General features: G+C 44.5%; 1 long non-coding RNA gene across 1 annotated transcript in view; it reads left to right on the forward strand.

Annotated features, from left to right (window-relative positions):
* Window positions 1–21,589, forward strand: part of LOC118170271 — a 43,863-nt gene that overhangs the window by 7,805 nt on the left and 14,469 nt on the right. The window contains exons 3-4 of the long non-coding RNA XR_004752614.1: window positions 5,978–5,983; window positions 20,817–20,937. This is a non-coding gene — a long non-coding RNA (uncharacterized LOC118170271). The remainder of the gene's footprint in view (window positions 1–5,977; window positions 5,984–20,816; window positions 20,938–21,589) is intronic.

Raw genomic sequence — 21,589 nt, forward strand, 5'->3', positions numbered from 1 at the left:
GGAGAGCACAAGGCAAAGTAGCATGCTGAATCCAAACTATGAAATGCAGAAGTCTTGGCTTAGCCCTTCTCAAAACGATTGTAGGGAGTCCTTTGTAGGCAAGTGCCAGAGAGTAGTGCTGAGTATAGTAGGCTATTATTAGTATGATCGTAAACTATGAATATAATGCAAATTATATTTCATATAATAAAATGACTGAATAACGGAATAGAAAGTAAAGACACAAGCATGAATCCTCAGCCTGTTTTCACCCCCAGGTATTGGTACAATTAGGTATTTACTAACACCCGCAGCCCACCAGAGCATACATCTGACTATGAGCCCCCTTTCAGTGGGCTCGACAGTTGGCACCAGAAGGACTTTGGACTTCTCCTCTCAGCTCAGCAAGAGTTTGCACTGACTTCACTGCAGCCAAGACTGCAGCTGGCACTGGTGGTTTGTGTCACTGTCAGAAATCCTTAAGCTGGGTCCAGAAGTGCCATGCCAGCACCACAGCGCTTCCAGGTCAGGGACAAGGATTATGACACAGGATGACGCCAAGTAAGGGGGCTCTTTGTGCTTTGACAAAGAGTGGGGAGAGCAGCAGCTATTTATTTGTTACTGATGCGTTATCCCCAGATCTGAGTGTTGATGGAGGGGGGAGGACTTTACTGCCCCTTCATTGCATTTGCATTCTGCTCACATTGCCTGGCAGGAAATTCAGCTCTGCTGCAGTTCATGAGGCTGTTACCACTGATAATAAGATTTCACCCCTGGTACTTTCAGGGTGGCCAAGGTTTGTGTTTGGTTTCCATGCAGAGATTTGAAGGACACAGGAGCTAGAAAGTAGGCCCGTAGCTCACTTTCCTTTTCCTTTCTGCAGGGCTTAAGAGAAACAGCTCCTCCTCAAAACACCAGCTCTTCAGATTGTTTGGCTCTTTGCTTACCGTAAAATAGTCTTGATTTAAGGGACATTGAAGCAGCTGGAGTCGGGTTGATTTTAGACCTTTCTGAATTGTTTCCTAAATGTAATGTAAGTTGCAGGGAGAAATTTACAGCTGTATGAGAACAGGCATTTCAAAATGTCAGATTGTGTCTGTAAATTGCCATCTCTGGTAATAAACCCAACTGTCAAGTAACTGGCAATCGTAGCCTACTGGTGAATCTGATTTTGCTGTATGCCGTTTCTTGAATGAGTCGCAGACAGAGCAAAACTAGCAATTCTTTCTCATATTCTCGACAAATTTTTGGAAATTCAGGTGAGAGAGCAAAACTGGAGCTATTAAGTTAAATTCCCCAACTGCAACTCTAGGGAAGTAAAATTATAAAGCTATACCGTTAAGCAGTTAAATCAGAAACTCTTTAAAGCAAGATTTATTCTTCAAACCATCTTCTTAGCCTGGTTGTATGCATAAGAAACAGTAGCCTACAAAATCGCCCTTTAAATATTTGGTTCGCCCTGGATTATTATTTTTCCTGAGCATTTTGAGCACACACATGCAGTGTGATGTCAGATGGGCTTTAATTCTTTCAGCTCAACCATCTGATCTGAAGAGGGAAGCAAAATTATAGCCATAAAACTGTACCCTCTGATTCACCTTCCTGTTCTATTTATGATTTTTGCAAGTGGGATGAATAAACTCCGTAGTCAGCTTTCAGATGGGCGGGTGCATGGTGAGCTCATTTCTCTGCACGTGTCCTCCAAACAGAATAGTAAATCTGCCTATTTTTGAAAACACTTCACTGCAATATTGTAATTATAATTCTTTTGGCATGTTTGTGTTTAAATGTGGTATGCTGGAGGTGAATGAGACTGAAGGGCACTCCTGGAGTGGTACCCGTGAAGGTCGTGTGTAAGTTAATTAGAAGTCAATTACATTAAAACACTGAAAAGACAGCAGAGGTGCAAATCCTCTGCATTGGTAATTATCCAAATCTGCTACTGGCTTTTCTTCGTCTCACCAGCATACCCCAAAAAAAGGTAACCAGGAGAATTTGCAATGTGATGTGTTTTTTAAAAGAGCAACAATATCCCCCTCCAAAATGGTTGACTTGCACAGAGAGCATGCCTGTCTCTCTGCTTTAGTGGTTGCTGGAGCATCTGCCGCCTAAATTGAATATATATATATATATCTATATATCTTGACCCTGAAATTTTGCCAGCATCCTAAAAAAAAATCTACAACTTGCCCAGATAGGTGGATATTTTTTTGCTAGTTTTGTTATTTATGATTTATTTATTTATTTAGCAAGTATTCAAGCTCGAGCATTGTCACTGCTTCCTTGGCAAGGAAAACCAGAGCAAAAGCATTGTCCCGGGATGTGCGTGCTACTGCCTGCATGTCAGGTACCAGCAGCCAGGGGGGGTCAGCTCCATGCTTTGTCCTCTTCGAGGCTTCACCTGACTGGTGAATCTTAAAGTGTATATACCAGTAAGTGGTAAAAAGTGTAATACCAGTAAGTGGTGGAGACTCTGATGACATGCAAGGATTTATCTTCTTAATAATAATTTGTTTCAGCCTATCTCAGTCCTGGAGACTTCCTGCAGAATTGTGTGACTTCATTATTGATTTTAGCCTCCAACCACCCCTTGGACGGTGATACTTTCTAGAGCTCTTCAAATTTCCATCAATAACTCTGTGGTAAAATCTTTGTATGGAAAGTGAGAAAAGATATGTTTTCTTTATGCCTTTGCATCAGATTTGGAAGGAAAACTGCTGTCTAACTGTACTTCTCAGGTTTTCCCCACTAAAGTTCAGGGGGATCCTGCAGTGCTGTTGCTCCTCTTGTGCAGTGGAGGAAACTGAGCCAGGGGAACTGAGCACATACAGGAAGCCAGGGAGGTCTCTGAGCTGTGAGCCACTTGTCAGCCCTATCCAGGTGCTCCCCTTTTGGACATTCATTTGGGCAGAAGGAACATCAAGATGTAGCAAATAATACACAAAACGGGGGCTGAGGGATTTAACCAGATAGCATCTTGTATAATCACTAATTACAATATATCCACAGCCTAATAAAGAACCAGATTGAACAGAATTGGGAGACACGCCAGCTCGGTGCTGTGCCAAAAATCAGCCTGGCATTTTAAACCCCATTTCGGTCATTCTTTTCCACTCAACAAAGCACTTTTACATGTGTTTACAAAATGCTTTGTTGCTGTGGGACGTTAAATATCCGTGCCTGTGGTATGCTCCTATCTGCTCTCCTATACACGGTGCTTCACCTGCTGTGGTGTGCTGGGGGACTGTTTTAGCACAGTTGTATTGCTGCAGAAAATGATAAATCTGGCCTCTTTAGGGGTGTTATAAAAGCACTTATACAGATGACATTCCTGAAGCTCAGTAATAGCACAAATGTATTGAGAATGTTTCTCGAGTATTTAGTGATCTCAGAGATCCCCCTCCTCCATCTCTTCTCTCACCCTCTACTTGTAACTTCTGGCAGTGGAGATGGCTGCGACAAAAGAAAATAGATTTTTCCCTATTCATGATAGAGCATGAAAATCCAACTCACCCAAGGGAACCTATGAAATCACATAAGCTTCAGACATCTAAAGATGCTACAGGTTTTACTGAGAATGCAAATGCTCTGGTGAAGCTGTTTTAGATGTTCATAACAGCAGCTTAATTCAATTAGCAGAGCTGGGAAATGCTGCCACAGCTGAAGAATGCTCCTAACAGGCATGCTGCCATTTCTTATGGGAAACCTAGTGGGCTGGGGATAAAGGAGAGCAAATATTTTAGGGAGTTCCTCTAGGAAAGTTGCTGATCTACCACATACCTTTGTCCCTTGTTTGCAGCCCAGCCTGAGAGGCTGTCGGCTAGCAAGTTGTCTGGGTAGTGAGAAAGGAAAGGTCGGGGAATGGCATTTGTACTGGCAGTGAGCCTAGAGAATATCCTAAATCTAGCAGCGTGCATTTGCTAGTGCCCCTCTTCAGAGCCACAAAGGTGTGCCTGGTAGACGCACTTGACGTGGTATGTATATATAATAAACCCGAACACATGCTGGCAGGTGTGTTTGCTAGACACTCACGCGGCTGTGCATGCACAACAAAATAGATAACGTCCTTAAGCTGTTTGTAGCAGTAGGGCTGTAAAGAATGAAATAAGTTCTTCTCTTTTAAGTGACTCCACTTTAATCCAGCTGTGAAACAATAGCAGGCTTTATTGGTGCAAAGGGACTTCCCTTGCTCCTCGCCTGTGTAGTTCCTGTTCTACAAATCAATAAGAGACTGCAATCTTTATGTGACATCTTGAAGTCCTCTATACAAAAGCTCACTCCAACAACAAATGTTTGAAAATTCCCTCCACTTTATGACCATTAGAGCCTTCAGCTGGGAAATGTCAGGAAAGGACTCCTCAGCTAAAACATGACCTGCAGTTTTTCTTGAATGAAAGAGACATTGATGTTGCTAAGTATTGATGCCCTCAGAACGATGTAGTTAAAGAGCATTTTTATTTACTTCACAATGTCAGCCTCTGTGCCAAGTGAGTGCCCACAAATTAAGTCATCGTTGACTAATGACTCTAACACAGAAATAACCAGTTCCCGCACCAATTCTCACCTCTAGGATTTGGGGAAGATCTCCACTGGAATAGCACTGAGAAAACAGAAGGCTGGTTTATGTGGGTCTTCTTGATAAAGACCTAGATTTACTAAAGCTGTGCCATACATTCTTGGTAAGGTTCTTCTTTTGGTCATCTGCTGTGTCTGTTACCCAATTCCCACTGTTTAATTTCTCTTGTAGATTAATATTAACTAGTGCTGATTCCATTTTTTATTGAGACATTCCCAGAAAAGAGGGGGTTGAAATCCCGTCCTGCCCTCATATCTTGCACTTAACTTAGACCTTTAATTCTAGTATTGTTATGTGTTTTTAGACCTAGATCAGAACCAGCAATTAGTGAGTGAAATACAGCTATCGCAGAAGAGAGATGTAATATTCCTGTTTGCTCTTTTGCAAATGCTGTGGCATCTCAATTAAAGATGGTGGTGTTTTTTCAAAAGCTGCTGAACAGACTATTTTTAGATCCAGAATCTGGCACAGCCCACTTATGAGAAATTTGTTTCTTGCTGCTGCTATCCATGGCCTTTTTTTTTTTTTTTTTCCTCAAAACTTTGTTTAAAAGCCAAGTAAGTAAATATTGCTGGGCTCTTGCCTTTTTAATCTGAATATCAAATCATTCCCATGAGGAGCTTCTGTGTCTTCTTGTACAGCTGTACTCCTTAATAATCAAGGGCCAGCATTTTAAAGTGACTGTTGCTTCTACGTGTTCTAAAATCTGGGTGCTTAGTTTGATGTGTTTTAAAGGGCTTTTCAGATTAAAGGGATTTTCAGAAAGTCCCAAGCCACCCACTATTGAAAAATGAGGTTCTGACTGCACAAAATTCCTAGCCAAACACTGCTGCTTTTTGTTGTTGTTGTTGTCTTATTCCATTTTCTCTCTTCTCAAGCATACCAATCAGATAAACTTGCATATATATATATTTTTTTTTTCTGCTCTGCTACTGTAGAGAGGCTGTAGAGATACTTCTACCATGCCCAGAAGCTTGGCAGAAGTGAACCCCAAACTGCCACTGAGCAAGAGGCAGTCACAGCAAAACTCATTTCTGAGGGCAGAACATTCTGGGGTCAGGGTATGGCCCTGCCAGTCTCTGCCAGTTTTGCCATTACCTTCTGAGGCATCTGGCAACGCCTTCAGTGGAGCAGAACTGCTTTCAGCTGGCTGATGTGGTTTCCTGGGCACCTTTCTTTGCAAATCATAAAAATATCTGCAGCACGAGGACACTTCCCACCAGATTTTCACCCCAAGTAAATCCCTGCACCCCCATGAAAGTCAGCAGAGCTGTGCTGATTAATGCCAGCTAAGCATCTGACCTTTACGGTACAACCTGCCGAATTCCTGGGCAGCGCCTTGATGCTGAGGGGACATTCAGCAGCTGCAGGAGATGAGGGATATGGCTAATGGGCTGTCGTAAAGACTCCAAAGCTTTCCAGAGAAAAGTGCTTAATTTCAATCACTCTCATGTTTAATACTGCATAATGGAGACAGTATCACCTTTTTACTAGTCTGCTGCTGTTTCAGTGCTAAAGAAAGTATGGCTTGTAGAAAGAGGCTTCTGCTGATTTTTCAGACTGTATGTGTTAAGAACAGCTTTTGATTTGTCGTGGAATTAGTCATTTAAAATAGATGGTTTCGTAGTTAAGTGGCCTTACTCAGCATGGATCACTGTGTGAAAAGCCACACAGAGCCAGCCTCGCTTGGTGCTCCATGTGAATCTGGAGCAACACTTCATCAAAGTCAGTAAATTTAATTTAAATAAAGTAAATCCAACATGAACGAGTCTGGAATCGAGGCTCATGTTTTCAGACATCTGTGGTGGTTTCAGACCCGGCTGGAGGCAGCTGAGAGACTGCCACTGGGTGATTTTAATGGCCCACAGGAGAGCACATCTATAAAAATGATGGAGTGGCACTACTCATTATCTGCAAGCTCTGAAGGTGAAATAGATAAACTTCACAGCAAAAAAAGAAGAGCGGGGCTGCGAGCTGTTTGTAGGACGTGTTTGATGCAAGGGGAGGTCTCCCAGGTACTCCACCCTGGGTACAGCATGGCCCTGCCCTGGCCTCATGGTCTGGAAGGTTTATGTGGGTACCACAAGGGTCCTAACCCAAGTGCATGGGCCCCATTCCTAAGGGGAGTGGGAAGAAAGCGAGAAAAGCAGCTGGTTATCCAAGCAAGAGGTCACTTCAAAAATTTGTGTATGCGTTTGAAAATGTCTGTTACCGCCTTTTCTCTGCATAGCTCCTGCTGCCTGGCCAGATGGCAAGTTGATTAGTAGCCCAAGCAGCTCTGATGGCTTTTGCCAAGAGCTCAGGAGCGAAGCGGTGCTGTGGTTTAGCATTCCTTTTTTTCCTGCCCTCACTGGATGCAGTAGCAGAGAGCTGATAGCAAGGCAAAGCAAAGCGCATTCATATGTTCTCTTTTCTGTGAGCAAAACTGTGTTGCCAATTTGTTGGAGGATTTCTGATTAGCAGATGCTGGCTAGAATGACTTGGACCTTGGAATACAATTTGGGGCCTTGTGTGCAAGTGGAGAGGTGTGGAAAACCATGATGGCATTCAGTTCTGTTGATTTAAATTTAACCTTTATTAATTTTTTGTAAGCGATGCCCATTTACTGCGGAGGAGCAGAGCCTGAATTGCCTTAGCATTCTGGGCTAGGTATAAATCAGCTTGCAACCCTGACAGCTAATATCCACCAGCCAAGGATCTGGCACATGCTGCTTTATTTCCTTCTGACTCTCCTGTGATAGAACCTGCACGAGCAGCAAGCTCTCCGGTGGGCTCAGGCAAAGCAGGTCCTTCAGGAAACATTGCTTGGCAGGTGATGCCTAGCACAGTTCTTCCCCAGCATTCCCTGTGCTGACCCTACAAGTGCTCCAGGTGGGGTTGCCGGGATGGATGGAGCTGCTGCTGGTTCTTTTGTGGCCAGCAGAGACCTCAAAACCCTCCATGACTCTGGAAAACAATGAGGTGTTGTTGTGCATTCCCAGCACTGGATGCAGCTTCTGCTGGCAATGTGGCTGTTACCTCTCAGCACTGTGAGTTAATGACGGGGGGCCAGAGAGTGAGGTTTGCTAGTCTTGTCCCCATTACTGGTGGTAACCATGCTGTGGAGACCCTTCTTCAGGCCCTGGCCAGTCATCCGGACAGAGGGTGCAAAGGTACAAGTTGTCTTCTCCTCATACATGACTGTTTCTCAGCACAGAAGTTCAAACCTTGCACGCCTGGGTGCCTGGTGATTCCAGTGAGTAATCGATGAGCGGTGAGGGTTGGCTGCTGCCCTTGCATCGTCCACTGCTTTTTCAGTCTCAGTGTTGAAGGCGTGGTGCTAAGGTAAGCAGCTCCAGGGAAATAACTGTTCCCTATTTTCTTCCCTCTCACTTATAAAATTAAAAGGCTCTTGAAGCTTCTGATCCTGCAAATGAGAGCACTGCTGGGAATTTGAGTGCATCATTGGCTTTATTAGAGCTAGTCCTGAAAGTAAATTTACTTAGGTGGAGTTAGTGTTTGCAAAGGGAGGTTTTGCTCCTGTAAACTGTCACGCAGGGGGAAGAGGACTTGGGAAACCTTTTGAGGTAGAAATGAGTCCACAACAAGTGCACCTCTAAGTCATCTAGAAGCTCGTAGCCTTCCTTAAAGGCTAGCACACCTTCAGAGCAGCGAGCTTCCCCCGCACCGTGTTGACCAGCACCTAGTGTGGGGCCCAGGTAACTGTGGCAGGGAGGCGCTGGCTGGAAGCATTGGCTCGAAAACTGCAAATGCTGCGTTCAGTCTGGGTATTGCTGACATAAATACGGCTGATGAGCATCTCTGCAGCTGCCTGTGCATTTACCCCAAATCCGCAAAGCCAGCGTGACAGGGCTGCGTCTGGTGTCTGGCCTGAGTCATGTTGCTTCATCTTTTCATGTTTTCTTTTCATTTTGTTGTAGGTTAGTGTGCCAAACGTTTCAGCACGTGTAATTTATTCAAAAAAACACACACACAAAAAAAAAACAAAAACCAACAGTACTTGGATGATGAAGATGTGGTCCTAACTGATTTTGAAGTGTGAGGTATAGCAAAAACAGGGTAGTCAGTGACTGTGATTCTTCTGACTCTACTGGGTCACTGTGGCATTTCTCGGGAGTTGTATGCGGGCTGAAATAAAGCAGGTGTTTAGTCCATTTTCATAAGGAAATGTCAGCTTCAGCCTGTGACAGACAATGAAATCAATAAGCTCCACAAAGCACTGAGACGAGGAGCTGGCCGAATAAGCAGAGGTCTGAATCCCACAGCTCCACTTGCGCCATCGCAGCCGCTCTCTGCCACTGCGAGGGCGAGGCGATGCGCTGGGTGCTGGAGAGGGGCTGCGGGACACCGGGTGCCGCTGCAGCGCACAGCCCTGGGTGGGCTGGCCTGGGGCAGCTCCAGCTGGGCTGGAACAGACCTCTGGAGCTCAGATGTTTCTTCAAAGCTAGCGCAAACTTCAAGGCACTCAGGGCGGTTCTGTGTGGGAGGATGGCAGGAGTGCTTCGCAGACGTCTGCTGCGAGGCCTTTGTGTCCCTCGAAAGCCAGGAAGCACGTAGGCTTTTAAAGTGGGATCTTTTCAGGGGTTTTTGACTATGTTCATTAAAGCTTCCTAGTAAAATTCACAGGTTGGATTTTTTTTTTTTTTTTAGTCACTTTGAGTCAGTTATACAATGAAAATCAGGTATCTATCTTTTCCTTAGTTCTCCCTTCTTAGCATTTTCCCCACTGCCTTTTCTTTCCAGCACTCTGTAGCTTTGGGGGCGTGGGGTGGGACAGAGGGAATCCCCGGTTTTGCCAGCCTCATGAATCTGGTGGAGTCAGGGCACTTTTTCTGTTCTGCTCCTGTGCTGCACGTATCAATGGAGCAATGGGCAGTGACCATTAGTCTCTCCAGCTGCTCCTGCCCTTGCAAGGGGACACGACTGAGTTCTCATCTCCAAATCTTCCCAAGGGTGGCACATCTCAGGGTGCGAGCAAGGGCAAGGCCAGCTCTGAGGATCAGTGAAGATCAGTGAAGATCATTTTAAAGTTCAAGGGAAAGGATTTGTTCATCTGCTGTGCATGGCTGGTGCCCCTGCCTTTGCTGTGTCCTCCATTCTTCTTCCTTTGATAAAACCACTGGGTGGGTGGACTCTTAGCCGTGTCCTGTTCTCCTGCTCATGAGATTCACACTCTTCTTACTCCGTGGGTGCCAGTAGCATTGCTCTGGTTCACCCTCTTGAGCTGGGAACAAAATAAAGCCTTTTATCTAAGGCAAGGCTGTGGACTCCTTTCAAAATAATCTATTTATTTTCTATTAAATTGCTGTCCAGGGCCAAATGCTGGGATTACTTTTCCCCTTTTTCTTTCTTGCTGGCCCTAGGGTCAGAGGGTACTGTCTGAGTGGCGCCTCTTGAAACAGCAGCCTCTGGTGAGTGGCTACTGCTGTCTGCATGGAGGGCACTCAGCAGTGCCTCTCCTGATACTGAGTGGTCTCCTCTTTGAAACCTCCACCTCACAGGTCAGTGCCCAGGCAAGCACGTGTGCAGCGCCACCAGGCCCTGGGGAACCACTGCCTACAACAGCACCTCTGCTGAATTTACTGATAGGTAGAAATGCTGCAGCGGCGTGCGGTGTCCTTCGTATTGACCGGCTGATGGATGCGTGTACACACGTGTGTACAGGGCTTGGGGCCAGCCAGCCTGCCAGTGCTAGAAGCACAAACACCTGGAGTTTCATGTTTTTCATAGGAAGAACAGGTTTCATACAGGGTCATCTTAGTTTCTGCTTCTTATGTTCCCTGTTCCGTGGGAGTGTGTGCAGTTTTATTAAATGTAGCGTTTCATCTGTTGTTCCACATGTGATGCGTCCACATGCCCACAGAAGTGCTGTGCTCATGGCAGGCTTATGAAATGCGGCCGAGCAGATTAGATGCCTCAGTGTTCATGTGATGCAAAGTCTGCTTTCCTTCCAGCTCTGTGGCTGCTGTGGGGGACTCCAAAGAAATTTCCTGGCTTGCTTCCTACTCTCTCATCTATCTTAGGGTGGGTTTTGTTTGTTTGTTTTCTATTTACTAGCCATTGTTCCTTTCAGCAGGACTGTCTGAGGCTGGATGAAATAATACTGAGGACTCAATATCAGGAAGTATTACAGTTCCAGAATTATTTTCTGACACTAAATAATGTGTTAGAACCTCATTTTAATTTAGTTCCACCTTCTTCTCTTTTCTCTTTCCCCTTCCCACCCTCCTCCCCCTGCTTATAATCTCCAGTATTCTCCTTACACAGCAAAATGTGTGTGAGCCTGTCACAAAACTAATTTCTTCTTTTTGGACAATAGAATAGTAAGATTTCCTTCTGCATCTGCAATAATAACAATTAAATAAAGTAATAATCATAATTCTGGTGTTTTGCTGTAATAATACGACGGCCATTGCTAGTGTGATCAGTATGGAGATGTCTCACTGCTAGTAAATATTTGCGATTAGCATGGAGCTCTGTGATTCTTTGTGCTGTTTTGTTGTTTTTTTGTTTACCCACTTTTTTATTTATTTATTTATTTTAAATGCTATTTCAAAGAAATATAGAAAGGGCCACCGGAAAACTTCCTATACCTGAAACTTCATTACCCACATTACTCAACCTGTGAAAATTGAATTCCAGCCAGGTTCCTTCTGTCTGTCATACTTCCTGGCTGTTCGTGGACCTTTGTGGCTTGAGGTCTTAGGCATCAACATGCTGAAATTTGTAATGAACAGCCATTACTTATGGATGGCCTGGATGTTTTTCTCACACCAGAAGGCTTCAGTCATTCATGTTTCACATCCTTCTCCAGGGACGATGGGCTGGAGTGACCTCAGGCAGTGTGTACTCTTTGCTGCCGGAAAGGTAATTAAAAATGAGAGCTGGTAAACAGGGCTGTGGCTGGCTCTCAGTTGCACAGGAAGGCAGCCACCACTCCTGTATTGGATTTCTTCCTGGCTAGGGTGAATGTGCACGAGTGGGAGCTTAGCATGTTCTGCTAACTCCTCACAGATCATCAGCAAAAGTCCTCTCCTTGCTGTCTGCTGAGATGGGGAGTGAGGCGGTAGGACACAGGAGCATGCCTGTCTTCCGTTTCAGCTCATCCAGCAGCAAAAAGCAGTACACATTTGAGCTAATATCTGTGTCAGGCTTTTGTTTAGTCTTTTATCTGTTGTTGTCTGAGCTGGAAGGAGTCAGACGGGGACAGCGTTTCCCAGAAGCTCTTCTGGCACAGTCTAATTAAGTAATAATGCAAAAGGTATGGAAAGGAAATAATGGGCATTGCTCCCACTAGGGCTTGCGGTGAAGATGAAGCACTCTCAGCATTTGTGCTAGCTGGGTACCGAGCTGCTGCTGTTAGTGGGAACATGCAAGGTGAATGGGGGCTTGGACACTGCTTGGGTGATGAGGTGCATGGCCTGCAGCTGGGGCCTCAGGGCAGGAGAGAACAGGCACATTTTGGCTGCCATTGTCCTTGTGCAATTTGTTCACCTATTGACTTATTAACTTGCAAAATATGTGTTTTGTGTCACTGGTTTTTGCTTGGAAAGAGGCACAGCCAAGACTGCTTCTGCTCCAAAATTTTGCAGCTCCTTTCAGCTCCCACAGAAACAGCAGGAGCCCGGTACCACTCTGCTCGGAGGTACTTCAGTTGTAAGTGTGTCCACCTAGCTTTGATTCCTGGAGATGCTGAATCTCCAGGTTCAGGTTCCCAGAAACCCCCCGAGTGCTTTTGTGGCTCGGCATCCTTTCAGAAAAAGCCAACACAGGGACAAACAGCCTGTGTGTTGTTTTCTCTCCCATCATGCAGGCGAGCTGCACTGCAGAGTGGGAGGGGAAGCACATATCTCAGCAGGGCAGTGGGAGCAGGCAGCAGCCTGGCACCCCCTTCCTCCTGCCCCAGCACCCACCAGAGTGCCGGTGCTGTGGAAGCGTCTCTCTGGCCCCATAATTAAACCTCAGCAACTGCCCGGTGTTCAAGAGCCCGTCCTCCCAGCCCATCAAAAACCCATCACTCAAGAGGGATCCTATTAATTGCCTGTGGAGATAAGCAAGAGGCATATGTGGTAAGGCTTGTCGAGATTGCTGCTCCCAACCCACTGAAATTTGCTTCCAGAAGGCTGCATTTAGTGAAACCGATGTGTGGGGCCAGCGAGGACTCGCAGCTGTAACTTGCACCGCCTAGCCTGAGTCAATGATGATGGGATGAAATGTTACGGCAGGGTATTGACCTCTCGCTGCCACAGTTGCTCTGGCGTTTGGAGTAAACAAATGTTAACGTGGAGGTGGTGATTCTCTCATAAACAGGCAGCAGGGATGCTCGGATGCTGTTTTGTGACAATGAATAGATCACGCTGAAAACAACAGATGCTGATTTCAATAAAATAATAGCATTTTCAGGCAATGGTTTTCTGCAACTTCAAAGTGCTTTGCAGGCCAGAATTAATAAGCTGATGTTACTGAGGGTTGTTGCTGCACAGCACAGCAATAGACCTGTTTCATTGCTCACTTCCAGCTTAGCCCCTGTTCCTTACTTCAGCTAACATAAACTACTTTGCACTAAGGTGGTTTAAAAAACCCGTTGTACTGGCTTTTATGAATGGGCAGAACTCTGAATGACAGGGGTTCCAGATGCATTATCGTATCGGTTATTTAGCAATCAGGCTGATGGACAGCCCAACGTGGTACTGAGCACAATGTATGATCTGCAATTAATAGAGAGGTCCTTTTCAAGTCCTTGCAGTTGGAGAATGCTGATTGTTCCAGCCTCTGGCTTGAGCTGCAATCTCGGCGCTGCTCTCAGCTGGGTGAATTTGTGTACTAAAATTGCTCCCTGCCCTGATTCACTATTCCAAGATCTCTGAATCTCAGACATTCCCTGAAGAGCAACAAAAAGCTAAAATGCAAAATTGAACAGGACAGTAGGCTGGAGAATACAGAATGAGAATTTTCTTTTTCCTGGTAGCAACATGGCAGCAGATATCTCTGTCTCTGTTTTCCTATTACACTGGGGAAGGAAGAGAAAAGCCATTCTTTTGGGGTTACACTGTAAACACACTGCAGATTGAACAATTGTTTGGTAAGTAATTTGGTACAGAAGTCTGGTGGAAGACAAACAATTTAAAGTTGTGTATCACTGCACAAAAGAAAAGCATCAGTAAATGTTTCTTTTTCCATCCACCATGTAACTTTTCTCAGGGGTCTGGGAGCCCTCTATCCTCACTGCCAATCATTTCCCAATACTCACACCTCCTGGTTAGTGAGTCTTCATTTTCTGGGAAGTGCCTTTTCCTCCCAAATCTGTTCTGCAACATAAACATTGCATGTAATTGAATAAAGGAGCCTGGGAGAGGTTTTGGATCAACAAGTAAAACCTTCTTGTAATACAAGCTCTGTGTTTTGCAGTCCCTTTTCCTGGCAGTGAGGTGGATTTCCTGACCCTCCCTGTGGGAGGTTGTTCCAGATCCTTGCTGCTCCAAGGACTGGAGATGCTTTTCCCTTCTTCCTAAGCAGGTGCTAAGTCCTCCCTTCCATAAATGCAGCTGGGCAGGTAGAGCCATAGTGAAGTTGTGACCTGTGAGATGGTCTGAGGTCAAAATTAACTTGTTACTTCAGTGCTTTGAAGGGTCTCATGCTCATTGTGGAGTGGCATCTCTCTTTCCTTGTTTCATTTTTTGTTGTTGTTGCTGAAAGTTCTTTCATTATTTATCTACACTTCCTCTAGAAGATGTGCCCAGGTTTATTGGTTGGACAGCCTGGGCTCTGTATGGGGGGAGCACTCCTGCCCTGCAGCAACTACAGCTTTATTGGCTTTTGAAATAGAAAAGGCTCAAATGTTTTCGGAGACCTGCAGATGGCACTGCCTTATTGGGCTATTTTAGCGCCGGTCGCATGTCCCTCTGATGGGCTGTGTAATCTTCAGTCAAAACGGCTCTTCTTGCAGCTGAAGTAAATAGTTCAAAAGCTCTGGCTGTGGGATGTTTTTCGTTAACAATGAAAAATAACATGGAAATTGCTAGGCACCTTTCCCCTTCCTCTTCTTCAGGTGGTTTTGTTTTCTGGACTTCTGTTCTTTTTGAGGTTTATCTTCAAAGGGTTTTCAACAACTTCTCTGCACAGCTATTTTTTCTCCTCCTGACATTTCCCTGTGCCAATTAAGTACCAAACTGGCTGTGGAGTTATAACCTCTCCCTAGGAGGACCCTGCTAGCACGGATCATGGGAGGGAGATTTTTTGTTATCAGTGGTTCCTGGAAGATTCCCTCCACCCGAGGCAGAAATGCCCTCCTTGAAATGGCAACATCAAGGCAGAGTGGCAGGGATTCATCTCACGTTGCTGGTGCCTGTTTCCTACCGCTGTAATTGCTTTGTTTGCACACATTATTTGGTTCCCGCAGCTTTTCCTGCAGGTTTGCTAGGTTTTGGGGCCATGCACGAAGGGCGTCCCCAGTACACAAGGACAGAGCACTGCTGGCCTTGTGCTTGCAGCTCCCTGACCACCATGCAGCAGCACCCTGGTGATACACGTTGGTTTCCTGGGGTGCTTACCCAGCCTGCGCGAAGCTGCTGGCTGTGGTGCTTGGTTCCCCACAGGGCATTCCTGCACCCTCCAGGACGCTTATCCCAGTGCCTCCCAGCCCATTTTGATGTTGCCTTGTGTCCTTCACCATTTGCAACACGGAGAGACCGTGACTTGCTCAAAAAATGCTGATATTGCTAAAGTCTGACAAGCAAATGGAGGTCTATTTTCTGATTGCTCTCTCTGGGATTTCATGGCGGCCAAAATGATTTGTTTGCTGTTGCAGCATTTAACAGAGGCAGCAGCTATCACATGTGAGGGATCTGCCATATTTCCCGAGAGTCAAAATAAAATTCATCCATGGTGAGGTGTTCTTGGTTGCTCTCCGTGCATAAATCCTCCACTACCTTGCTTCAAGGTCAATCGGGTATTTCATGCCTCATAAGTGGTTTGCTTTGTCAAGCAACTGGGAAGTAATGCTGCCCAGACATATCAAATCTCTGATTTCAGTGCTTATATTTCTTCTGAATGGAAACACTTGAATTCTGCTTTGCTTCATCACCGATATGACTAATAACATATGCACACGAGCGGCTCTGGACAAGCTGCTTTCGGGATGACGGCCCCGCAGCCGTTTATAGGGAACTCCATTTTGTGATTGCAGGTGGAGAGCTGCTGCCTGCATATATCCAGTTTTTTCATGTCTAGCTGTCTGGTGTGGAATAAATGTTTGAAATGCACTGGGGCTCTATTAGCACTCCTCACTTGGAGGATTTGAAAGGGAAGTTTCATTTCTGTGCTGCCAACAAACTCAGTGGAGTTGGCTGTTATGCTGAAAAGTTTAACCTGCAGCATGAAAGGAAACTTTCCACTTTTGATGCTTTAATGATTTTCTTGATTTCTAAATATATTTAGTGTGGTTTTGTACGTTTGTACGTGCAAACTTAGGTTTGAGATTTTTTGCAAATCTCAGCGCCTGGAGACAAGTGATCAATGTGCAAACATCAGGTTCAGAACAAAAGGAGACTAAATCCCTGGGCTGTGAAGAAAAGCCTGAAAGCCAACAAATGGTTCAAGATCCAGAAGGCAGTCATCGGTAAACGCAGAAGTAATATTTTGGTGTTACAGTATCGGCAACATCAAGTTGTTGAAAATTTTTCATTTGGACATGGCTTTCTTAGGTAGCCAGTCATTTTCATGACTGCCACGAGTTATAAGTTAGGTCACTATTAAATAACGGTGTTTTATTTCAAAGATTTCTTGTATCTTTGCCAAATTTAGGTGGGCGGTAAGCTGTACACCCTTGCCACAGTGTCTGCAGGATATCAAATCCACATTCTTGCTATGACGATGACAGAATTTTCTGCAGGCGAAAGAACCATCTCCAAACTCATCACTGTTATTTTTTAATCTTTAAAACAGTTTTCCCCCCTTGCTTTATTTTGGGAATAGCTAAACGGTTACAACTGAAATCCCCTCTCTTCCTCCAGCTAAAAATGCTGCCTTGCACAGCACCTGTCACAGAAGGCTTCAGTCTGAATGGGAGTAGACGAACAGAGCTAATAACGAAATCAGGACATTGTAATATAATGGGAAAATTTTCCATAACAGTAGTAATCAGTGAACTTTGCCTTCAGTTGGATGGGGTCAAGCATTAAAATATTATTAGTTACTTGAGCCTTTCAAAAAAAGCCCTTCACGTAATTTTGTCATCTTATTTTTGAGTGCTAGAATGCAGAATTACAGAGAGGAGTAGGTGAAAGACATCCAGAAACGCAAGCATGTGTAAATACATGTTTAGGGGCTCGATGCCTTTATTTCTGTCTCTCTTCTGCTGTTAACCTCGCTTGTTCCATCTTTATGTAGTCAAGACCTGGGGCACAGATCTTTTATCTATTCTGCTCAGTGTGTACACTTAAACGTGTAGAAATTTAAGGTGGGAACAACAACCACAAAATTCTCATCTTCCCACTGCTTCCTCATTGTCCTTTCTTTTTTTTCTGAGGCATGCAGAAAGGCTCAGCACTGAGCAGTCTGCTGCTTCAGCAGCCGGTGACCCTCCTGCAATGCTGCTTCCCATCATAGCTACTGCACAGGTAAACTGACCTGGCGAAGGAGTTGGGAGGCAGAGGGCTGTTTCTTCCTGGAGGTCTCCTTACAACCACCAGGGAACTTCCCCCAAGGAATGGTAAATAGAGATGCTGGTGTGCAAGGAGTGTTTCTTGCTGTGCTCCTGTGAAATTCAAGACTTCTGCCTGTGAATATTTTCTCGGAGTCATCTAATTGTATATGAACGTGCAAGGAGGGGGATGACACTGCTCCACCCTCCTTCACAAGGCCTGGGCTCCTGCACCTGGAGGCTTGGAAGACTTGGGGTGAATAACACAGACTTCTAAGAGCACCACGTAAGAAATGCTGTAGCTTCAAGGCTTGGGGTGACCCACAGGGTCTCCTTCCCAGCAAGCACAAGTGAGCACAGCTGCAGCAGGGTGACACCACCCTGCCCACAGCCCAGCAGAAGATAGCTACCCTCAGCTTAGGGTAGCGAAGGCCATGGCACAGCTGCAGGAATGGCTTGCCTTGGAGGATTTTCATTGTAATGCTTTGGGAAATTCCTGATTTGGGAGAAATTTTGGAGGGCTGCAAGTGATAAGAAGATGCCAACAACATTAGCATGTTTTCTCTCCTGGCTTTAAGCTAAAGTCAACAACAAATATTGTTTGGAAGGGCCATGCTTGAATTTTATATCTGCTTAAAATCTTGACTTACAAATGGGTTCCTGTTATATGCTTCTCTAAAAATTAGATTAAAAAAAAAAAAAAACTACCTTTTGAAGTTATTGACTTGCCAACCCTGTCACTAAAGCCGAATTGAATCTAGCACCTCCTGATTGTTATCAACTGTTTTTGGTTGGCTACAGTGCATGATTGGTATCGATCTTGTGGGAATAAAACTAACAATGCTTTTGTTTTTGGATCCGGAGAGATATTTATCTTTTCATCTGTGACTATCATTTTCTATAAAAGAACAAATTCAGGTCTGTAAATTCACACTGCAGTTATACATTTTATTATTTTCTACCAATGATTTTCACTGGAAGTATTGAGCAAGATGCTGTTTTTTTGTTGTACAACTTTCCACTCTGTTTTTGTCTGGTAATGTTCCCGAGAGCTAATGGATATCGATATGTAGGATTCTGGGAGATGGAGAAGGGTGAAATCCTTTTAAAGCCTTGGTCTTCATCATCTATCAGAACTATATAATGATGTAGTTTTTATTGCATATATGTTTTATTTGTATGTAGTATTTAGGTCAAATGCACAGCTCTTTAATGAGTGTATTGATTATCAGGTTTATGAACCTATCAAAAGGGGAGAAGAGACATAAATGTAATAAATAAGCATTACTCTTAGTTCATCCTTTCCCATCATGCCTATTCAGAGGGCTTTTCTGCATCAAGCTCCATCTGAAAAGGGGGAAAGTGGTCAGACCCCTACTTTTTGCTCATTCCCCACAAAGTGCCAGGGCAGGAGGTCCCTGGGAAATGGAGGGAATGGAGCAACTGCAGGTGACCAGATCCCTCCATCTGCCACATTTCCCCCTGTTACACCTAGCAATCCCAAACTGCAGGACACTTCATGAGTACCGTGTCACTTCGGTGGGATGAGACAAAAGGAGACATCCCCCCTGTTCTCCTTAGCTGTTTGTTTGCTGCCAGCCTGGGGGAGTTTGTTGCCTGGACAAGGCTGCTGCTCTCCACGTAGAAGCCTTCACCTCCCTGAGTTTGGTCCTTCCTTAGGAGCACATTGCTGGACCAGGGCAGTAAAGTCCTGCCTGGAGCCCGAAAAGAAGCCAGAAGGTAGTGCGCTGAGCATACAGATCACTTCAGTCTAATGATGTTGTCTATGCTGTAGAATGAAAAAAAGTTTGTTTTCCTTTCAGGCTGGGTGTGGAAATTACCAAAGATAATTTGTTGTATCATTTATTGTAGTATCTGTTGCTCTGCACTCTTGAAGCATCAGTTTGAGTTTCATTTAAAATAGTTCAAGAGGAGCCCATGTCATGGAGCAAACTGAACTTTCCGTGAAATATATCGATGTAATGGGGTCAGTTGGATTTACTTTCCTTTCATTAAGATGTGCTCTGCCCAATATGGCTTAATGGTTATTTACATATTAGGAAACAATATGTTATTTCTAAATTGATTCATGTCATTTCTCAATTCATGCATGTGTAATAATAACTTTTAACTCATTTTATGTCAATGCCAGTGAATAGGAATTTAAACACTGCCTCCCAAGAGGCCAGTGCAATTTTGCTCGTTGACCTAAATGCTGTACATAGGGAGGAGGTGTAGCCAGCGGTTTTCTGAGACATTTTTTTTTCCATCAAAATGAACTTTTCTAAATATTTTTTCTGGGAAGGTATTGGACCACAAAATTATCCCTGAAGTGCCACTGTCCTGGAAAGATGGCTTTTTGATAGCACATTATGAAAAAATATTATCAAGCGAACTTCATGTGGCACCAAATGAAAGCACCTTGAAAATGTTGTGCTATTTTGTGGTTCAGGTGAACACCTGTAAAATTGTCAGCAGGTCAGGAATTGACTGGAAGCGTCCTCTGAATTCTTACTACCGAAGGGAGAGTAACAATGGAAAATAAAGGCTGTGCTCACAGTGCAACGGTGTACCTTTTTACACTGCATAATGCCATAAGAGACTGAACGATAGGCAAATCTGAGGGGGGGGGGGGGGGAGGGAAAAACCGCCTGGAGGAGGCTGCGATAACAGTTTCAAAACACCTCTCTGAATTCTGCATTGCTAATTTCCTCGGTTTGTTTGTATGCACAGAGAGAGCTGGTAAAACAAGACAGAATAATCTGAATAATTGCTGTGAATGGAAAAACATGCAGTGAGAAGATATAATGAGAGATAGATGGTACATTAATGTGTGAGTTGCAAATGTTATCAAAAGGTTATCTTCAGTTGCTGGTGCAAGCAGACAATGGGAACAGCAGTAGTGTCTCTGAAAGGAGGGCTCGTGAAGGAGAAGAAATTAAAAGAAATTCTGAGTTCCTGGTTTTCCGAGCGTTGCATATAGACTTTGGGAATTCAGACAGCTTTCCCCATGTGAAAGGTCTGAATGATCAGGAGGAGATAAGGAGTCGATCTTGCAGGCTGCTAGGAGAAATTCTGGAGTGGTAATATTGTGCTCTCTGCTGCAAGTACACAAAGGTCGTTAGTTGGTAAGTGCCGTGAACATTTAAAGACGTAACTTGATGTTAGTTTCATTGCCTTTTGGTGGAGGAATGGGTTCTTGGGATATGAGATAATTACACTTCCAGGTTTTCCTTCATCATCACGGATGTTTGAAACTACCTTTTAATGAAAATGTAATTTCCTAATCCTGTGAGTCTAGGAGCTGAGGTTTCCAAACTGTTTTGAGAGCCAGCATTAAGTTTGTAGCAATCAGGAGTGCTGACTAGTAACTGTGGTCATTTTGTGCCTCTTCAGCCCTTATAAAAAGCAACCTTCCCTGTAAGAGAACTGTGCATAACTCATAGTACAGTCTGATAAACCAAAGTCTGTCCCTGCCTTGAAAACATGTATGTCTCAGGCAGCAAAAAAGTGGCTGGAAATAAGGCAGTAGAAGAAGCCAGAAGAAAAAAGGGGCATAACTGGTGTTTGGCATAATGCCAGTTCTTTAATGTTTTTCCTTTTCTATTTCCTTCCACCAAGGAAAACCATACTGTCTGAGTCGTGTGGTTACAGCTGAGGACCAAGGCTGCTGTAACAGCAGTGACAGATTTGTGAACAAAAGTTCCAAAGAAATTGAAACTTCAGAGGAGGCTGTTTGCAGGTACCTTGATGTTCTGGTCTCCCAAGTCCACTTGGTTGTGGCTATACATGCCTGTGTTTCCTCATTCCCTCAGCATTGCCTTCTCCCATATATATATTTTTTTTTTCTACTGATTGTCATCAGTAGATTAACTTCCCCCGTCACAGAATCACAGAGTGTTAGGCATTGGAAGGGACCTTGAAAGATCATCTAGACCAATCCCCCTGCTAGAGCAGGAAAGAAGCAGAACTTTTAGTTCTGCCAGTTTGGGACTGTTTAAGACAGGCAGGGAGCTATATTTTGGGGCAAATGTTAAGTGCAATTTCAGTCAACCTGAAGCTGAGTTTGGGTTTATTTTTCTTTGAACTAGATACACAAAATTCTAGAGCAAATAACCTGCTGGGAAGTTTAGCAGTTAACATATTTACTCAGTCTCAGCAAGTCTCAGGTTGGTTTCTAGCTTGCTGTGAATCCTCCTTTTCCTGTCCCTACCAGAGGAATTCATTTTCCTAGGGCAAAGTGTCCTCGCTCTGTCTCTTTGGCGTTGTTTCCTCAGTAAATCAGTGGGCAGTCATTGCAGTCGGTGCATTCAGCGACGTGTCCTATTCACAGTGCAGCGAGTCCTTCCCATGCCCTCTCTCTCTCCACGCTTTGTTCCATCACACTGACCAGC

Source organism: Oxyura jamaicensis, chromosome 7 (genome assembly GCF_011077185.1).
Source record: "Oxyura jamaicensis isolate SHBP4307 breed ruddy duck chromosome 7, BPBGC_Ojam_1.0, whole genome shotgun sequence".
Taxonomy (NCBI): domain Eukaryota; kingdom Metazoa; phylum Chordata; class Aves; order Anseriformes; family Anatidae; genus Oxyura; species Oxyura jamaicensis.